This window comes from Oncorhynchus mykiss, chromosome 19 (assembly GCF_013265735.2).
Source record: "Oncorhynchus mykiss isolate Arlee chromosome 19, USDA_OmykA_1.1, whole genome shotgun sequence".
In the NCBI taxonomy this organism is placed as follows: Eukaryota; Metazoa; Chordata; class Actinopteri; order Salmoniformes; family Salmonidae; genus Oncorhynchus; species Oncorhynchus mykiss.
Genome location: NC_048583.1, coordinates 7,537,669 through 7,545,431, shown reverse-complemented (window position 1 = coordinate 7,545,431; position 7,763 = coordinate 7,537,669).

Below are 7,763 nucleotides of genomic sequence, written 5' to 3'. Positions count from 1 at the left end.
GTCTAGAGAACACGCACCAAAACCAGAATCAGCAAGCTGTTGTCTAGACAACACGCCAAAACCAGAATCAGCAAGCTGTTGTCTAGGGAACATGCGCCAAAACCAGAATCAGCAAGCTGTAGTCTAGGGAACATGCGCCAAAACCAGAATCAGCAAGCTGTTGTCTAGAGAACATGCGCCAAAACCAGAATCAGCAAGCTATTGTCTAGGGAACATGCCAAAACCAGAATTAGCAAGCTGTCTTCTAGGGAACACACCAAAACCAGAATCAACAAGCTGTTGTCTAGAGAACACACCAAAACCAGAATCAGCAAGCTGTTGTCTAGAGAACACACCAAACCCAGAATCAGCAAGCTGTTGTCTAGAGAACACACCAAACCCAGAATCAGCAAGCTGTTGTCTAGAGAACGCGCCAAACCCAGAATCAGCAAGCTGATGTCTAGAGAACGCGCCAAAACCAGAATCAGCAAGTTTATTATTTAATCGCAACCATTTTTGTGACCAAACCATCGGTAGAGAAGAAAATGTGATGGAAACACATTGAACTTTGCTTTTTATCTGGTATATGAAAACTAGAGCACCAACTAGCTTTTTATCTGGTATATGAAAACTAGAGCACCAAATTGCTTTTTATCTGGTATATGAAAACTAGAGCACCAAATTGCTTTTTATCTGGTATATGAAAACTAGAGCACCAAATTGCTTTTTATCTGGTATATGAAAACTAGAGCACCAAATTGCTTTTTATCTGGTATATGAAATCTAGAGCACCAAATTGCTTTTTATCTGGTATATGAAAACTAGAGCACCAAATTGCTTTTTATCTGGTATATGAAAACTAGAGCACCAAATTGCTTTTTATCTGGTATATGAAAACTAGAGCACCAAATTGCTTTTTATCTGGTATATGAAAACTAAAGCACCAAATTGCTTTTTATCTGGTATATGAAAACTAGAGCACCAAATTGCTTTTTATCTGGTATATGAAAACTAGAGCACCAAATTGCTTTTTATCTGGTATATGAAAACTAGAGCACCAAATTGCTTTTTATCTGGTATATGAAAACTAAAGCACCAAATTGCTTTTTATATGCACCTTGTCATCACACAGCATTTAAATCCACAACAAGTCAGTTTAATGGAAACACACTTCTGGTGGGAAAATGTGCATATTTGTTTTTAATGCGGATTTAAGAATAGTTCATTGAAAATCTGTCCCCATCTGGATGGAAACCAGCTAATTTAAGTTTGCTAGTTGTCTTGTTAGTAACACCACAGGGTTTACACCTCATTTTAAATGAGGTGATAACATATTTGAAGTGTAATTGTCCTCCTGGCGTGTTGGTGATAAGTGGTGTGAGGCATTACAAAAAGTAGAAACAAAAATAGACAGAATAGAACACACACGTAGCAGTATAAACTCTGATGATATGCTGATGGGAGACTGCTGTGAGGTGATGGTGATAAAAACACTTCTCCTCCCCTCCCTGCGTCCCTCACTCTCCTTCTTTCATTCCCTTCCTACCTCTCTCTCCTCCCCCATCTCTCTTTCCTTCCCTCCCGCTCTCTCTCTCCTTCCCACCCCTTCCCTTCTCTTTCCCTGCCTCTCTCCTCACCCCATCTCTCTCTCCCTCTCTCTCCTCCCCTACCTAAGCATTCCTCCCTCTCTCGTCTACATCATGTTTCTCTACTCCTCCAGTCCTGGAGCAGACACCACTCTCCCTCCCTCCGTCCCCCCTTCCTCAACCCTCCCTTGTCTAGTGTGGTAGATTGATAGGAGAAGTGAGGGCCTAACAGCTGATGTACGGATGGATGGGCTGAGGACATTGGGAGATGAAGTGTTAACCAGCCCCACCAGGTACAACAGTGAGTGCTGTTACCTTCGAGTCGGTTTCACGTGTGCCTAGGTGTTGTGGACTGGGATGGTAGATGGGCGTTAGCATCTGATTCCAAACGGTTGCATCTTCAAATCCAGCGATAGAAAGTTATTTTTCATATTTTAGTTTGAAGTCTATCCCACACCTTAACCCTTACCTTAACCATTGGGAGTTAATGCCTAACCTTAACCATTGGGAGTTAATGCCTAACCTTAACCATTGGGAGTTAATGCCTAACCTTAACCATTGGGAGTTAATGCCTAACCTTAACCATTGGGAGTTAATGCCTAACCTTAACCATTGGGAGTTAATGCCTAACCTTAACCATTGGGAGTTAATGCCTAACCTTAACCATTGGGAGTTAATGCCTAACCTTAACCATTGGGAGTTAATGCCTAACCTTAACCATTGGGAGTTAATGCCTAACCTTAACCATTGGGAGTTAATGCCTAACCTTAACTATTGGGAGTTAATGCCTAACCTTAACCATTGGGAGTTAATGCCTAACCTTAGCCATTGGGAGTTAATGCCTAACCTTAACCATTGGGAGTTAATGCCTAACCTTAGCCATTGGGAGTTAATGCCTAACCTTAAGAATTTGGAGTTAATGCCTCAACTTAACCCTAAACGCGTTGAAATTTGATGTTTGAGAAACATGAACGAACGTCTAATTCTGACATGAGACTGTGAGAGCTGGTAAGTCAGGCCACAGGAGGGAGAGCAGTTGATGCAGACATCACTTTGACTGTCACACCTATAATGGATGTGACAGGGGCTCTCACAAACTAGCACAGGCACGCACACACACACACACACACACACACACACACACACACACACACACAAACACACACACATACACACACAGTTGATAGTTGTCTAAGAGGCCTTTTAAGAAACTGTCTATGGCTCCATGTGTTTTCAGTGTGCACTCCTAAAAAAAAAAACGAAGGAGATCCACGCACTCTAGGAGCTCAGATGCAAAAATATGTATGTCCAACGTTTCCACAGACAAGCTGTCTTCATCAGGGTATAATTCAGTCCTGCCTGCTCTTCATCCTGGTTGAAAACGCTGATTAACTTAATCATTCACACACAAAAAAATAGCTTTTCACCCATGTTAGCAGTACTTTATTTAGGTATTTAGGACACAGTAATTTACCCATCATTTACCCAGTTCAGTCAGATTTACTACAGACTCGTTCAGCATTGGACTGCATGGTGGAGATTTTATGCGTATCCCAATTGGCACCCTATTCCTTTTACAGTGCACTACTTTTGACCAGGGCTCATAGGGTAGTGCACTGCATAGGGAATAGGGTGCCATTTTGGGAAGCACACTTAGCTAAATGCTAACGGGCTGAATGGTAATGATTGATTCAGTCAGTGTAAAAACAAAAAAAGCAAACCGTACCATAAAACATCTGGACAAGTTGAAAATGTATCTCCATGTGTAATGTGTCTGTTAGGTTTATGTACTCTTGTTTGTATATCTCTGTTTTTGTGTTTGTTTTGTTCATAACAGTTTAGCACCTGTCGTGTCTTTGGTTATGCCGGATTAAGTGATATGACATGCTATTCTATAAAATAATTTCTCTGTCATTAATATTACCTAATCATTTACCTCAATAGCAGTCAATATTTAATCGTCACCTTGTTTAGTCTCATCTGAAAGTTGTAAATTATTGGTTCTTCACGATCTTCACGAACCCTGGCTAACAAGTTGAATCAGCAATACAAAATTGTTTAATTATTCATTTCCTAAATACCTAACTAATCACACAGAATTACATATACACAGAATGAATCATACATTGATTACAAATTATGTCAGGAAAACGTCCCTAGCAGACGGAACAGATATGACGGCTGGTTACTTAAAGAGAGGGGGTTGGGTTTGAATGAAAGAGCGGGAAGACTGAGGAACAAAGGGAGAAGCTATGTCTCTATCGGGCCGTAGGCAGCTATGCTATCGTAAATACAGTATTTTATTCATTCTAAATAACCGCCCATGTGAAAAAGGAAACTGCAATAAATATTTACTCTGAGCTGCACTTCGGTAAGTTGGTGGTAGATGCTGGCCGTGTTGCCCGACAGAGATCTTCCTCTGAAGAAGGTCTCCGGTGATAAACTGGATACTTTGTAGTATCGTGTTGTTTGTTAGACCAGTTCCTTTGTCCGTCCTTTCCTAGCCCACGTTTACAGCTGCTGTTGCTAACTCAACGGCTAGGAGGTATCACTTCTGTAGTGAATAAGAGTTCAAAGTTCATACCATTCGCAACCAAAGCTCACGCTGAGGTTGGCTTAGTTCTGTAGTTGACATGTTAGTGCTTTTAACATATGGACCGTCGTCCGATCGTCCTCGGAAGAGAAAGGTACATTTTCGTCAAGGGCTTTATATAGGAGGGGAGAGAAGGGCATGTTTCATAGTTTATAACCAATGTCTCTTCACATGAGCGGGGCCACTGAGTGAGCAGAGCTTTAACCTTATGAAAACCCAATTCTCTCATTAAGAAGCTAAAATTACATTTAATCTTTTCACAAAGAGTTTCATGTTTAAACGTTTAAATTGCACAAGACTTTCCAAGATACAGTTTATGTCATCCTATCATTAGTAAGAATGTCTCAGACGCCAACTGATCTGGCATCATATTCATTAAGTACCAACGCATCCTTTCAACTGGTTGGATTACCGAAATATGGTTCCTATGCCTACAAATACAAATATGTTCCCCGACTCTCTATGTTTAACAAAGGCTTTTCAAGAGTCCTTCTGTAGAGTCAAGAGAGAGGGAAGGGAGAAAGGTATTTATGGGGGTCATAAACTTCTCCCACTCAGGCCATCGTCATGACAAACCATAAAAAAGACAAATAAAAATAACTTACTAACAAACCCCCAAAAATGATTGATTCAGCTAATTGCTAACAGGAGAATTAAAGTGAGAGTCAATGCAGGAGATTTCAAGTTTCTGATAAACAGCTAGTAGATTTGAACTATTGATTGATTCTCTCTTCCTGTCTTATCTACTAATGGACATGATGATGCTGGAAGGAAACGTTTCATGTCAAGGTTGAAGTTGACAATATTTTTTAGAAGGGCACAATACGTGAGGATGGGGGGGGGGGGGGTGGTGATGTTGGAGAATTTAGCATTTTTCAAACACCTGAAACTGTTTTTTTCTTGAAATCTAGAGTGATAATCATTATGATTAATTGTGTAATACAATATTTATATTTTTCTGCCTAGGTTATCTAAGCATCCTCTTTATCTGTTCACTTGTCATTTTAATGAATGATGCACATTGATTCTTCAAGAACTGTTATGCCTTAGGAGGTTAGTTCAACTGCCACACTGGTATAACGTATCATAACCCAATAATTAAAGCAATTACAGTATTTTCTAAAGTCTGGCAATCGTGCTAGCAGGCACACCAGCTAAGATAGTTAGACAAGCTAGTCTAACTCCATTGATAGCATGAAATGGCTTGGTAACTGGTTATGAGGTTTGGAGATTGATCTCGCTGGCTAGCTAAAGCCAACTTCATTAAATTGCTAGGTGGCTGTCTAGTATTACAGAGAAACAAGATTTATTTATTCACCAAGAAGGAAGAAGGAATAGACTACATACGTAGCTTGATCACATTGATTTACAAACATACCTTCTGCCAGTCCTGCCCATCACTGGCAGCTCATACCTTCTGTCAGTCCTGCCCATCACTGGCAGCTCATACCTTCTGTCAGTCCTGCCCATCACCGGCAGCTCATACCTTCTGTCAGTCACGGGCAGCTCATACCTTCACCGGCAGCTCATACCTTCTGTCAGTCCTGCCCATCACCGGCAGCTCATACCTTCTGTCAGTCCTGGCCATCACCAGCAGCTCATACCTTCTGTCAGTCCTGGGCATCACCGGCAGCTCATACCTTCTGTCAGTCCTGCCCATAACCGGCAGCTCATACCTTCTGTCAGTCCTGCCCATCACTGGCAGCTCATACCTTCTGTCAGTCCTGCCCACCACTGGCAGCTCATACCTTCTGTCAGTCCTGCCCATCACTGGCAGCTCATACCTTCTGTCAGTCCTGCCCACCACTGGCAGCTCATACCTTCTGCCAGTCCTGCCCATCACCAGCAGCTCATACCTTCTGTCAGTCACGGGCAGCTCATACCTTCACCGGCAGCTCATACCTTCTGTCAGTCCTGCCCATCACCGGCAGCTCATACCTTCTGTCAGTCCTGGCCATCACCAGCAGCTCATACCTTCTGTCAGTCCTGGGCATCACCGGCAGCTCATACCTTCTGTCAGTCCTGCCCATAACCGGCAGCTCATACCTTCTGTCAGTCCTGCCCATCACTGGCAGCTCATACCTTCTGTCAGTCCTGCCCACCACTGGCAGCTCATACCTTCTGTCAGTCCTGCCCATCACTGGCAGCTCATACCTTCTGTCAGTCCTGCCCACCACTGGCAGCTCATACCTTCTGCCAGTCCTGCCCATCACTGGCAGCTCATACCTTCTGTCAGTCCTGCCCATCACTGGCAGCTCATACCTTCTATCAGTCCTGCCCATCACCGGCAGCTCATACCTTCTGTCAGTCCTGCCCATCACGGGCAGCTCATACCTTCTGCCAGTCCTGGCCATCACGGGCAGCTCATACCTTCACCGGCAGCTCATACCTTCTGTCAGTCCTGCCCATCACCGGCAGCTCATACCTTCTGTCAGTCCTGGCCATCACCAGCAGCTCATACCTTCTGTCAGTCCTGGGCATCACCGGCAGCTCATACCTTCTGTCAGTCCTGCCCATCACCGGCAGCTCAAATAAAATCAAACACTGTGCGTGTAACACAACACTCTCTCTCCTCGTCCCCTGACAACACTGTCTGGACACACTACACTATCTAGCAACCTGCATAGCTCATATACTCCATGGTATCATTAATCATTAATCATTAATTTAACATCTGCATTTTCTTTTTAAACAGGACAAATCGGAGGGAGCGTGTGTCCTTGTGTCCCCTATGGCCCTGACAACTCAGGTTGTTGACGATGATGTTTTCAAGAACTGCATCTCAGGAACTGCGTCACAAAGTGTGGCCCTATGGGCCCTTGTCAAAAGCAATCTGAAGAGGTTCACTGGCTGCTAACAGAACAGATTGACTGACATGTTCTCTCTTACTCTTCACTAGTCTAAAACGTTCCCAGAGTGGCTGATTGACTGACTGAGAACGGAACGATGGAGAGAAGATGAGCGAGAGAGAGAGAGAGAGAGAGAGAGAGAGAGAGAGAGGGGGATTTAATGAGGGGCTCTTTGAGATGATGAATACAGAAAGTCCTCCAGTCTCCTCCCTCAACCACTCACTCACTCACTCCCTCAACCCCTCCCTCCCTCCCTCACTACCTCACTCACTCCCTCAACCCCTCCCTCCCTCACTCACTCCCTCAACCCCTCCCTCCCTCCCTCCCTCCCTCCCTCCCTCACTCACTCACTCACTCACTCACTCACTCACTCACTCACTCACTCACTCACTCACTCACTCACTCCCTCCCTTTCATTTTAAGAGGTGTTAAAAAGGCACTCTGAGGGGGAAGGGAAACGGGACATGAAGAAACCTGGACTACTTTGTTTTGAAGGAAAGAGGGAGGAAAGGAGGTGTGGGAGGAGCAGTTGAGAGGAAGGAGGAAGGAGGAGATAAGAGAGGAAAAGGGGAAAACAAAAATGTTGAGCTTCAGTGGAAAGAAGGGTTGACGGAGCACAGGAGAGAGAGATAGAGTGAGATAGATAGAGAGAGATCTAGAGAGAGAGGGCGGGTTTGTGAGATAGTGAGAGAGAGTTGATAGATAGAGCGTTTGATAGCGAGAGAGAGAGAGAGAGAGAGAGAGAGAGAGAGAGAG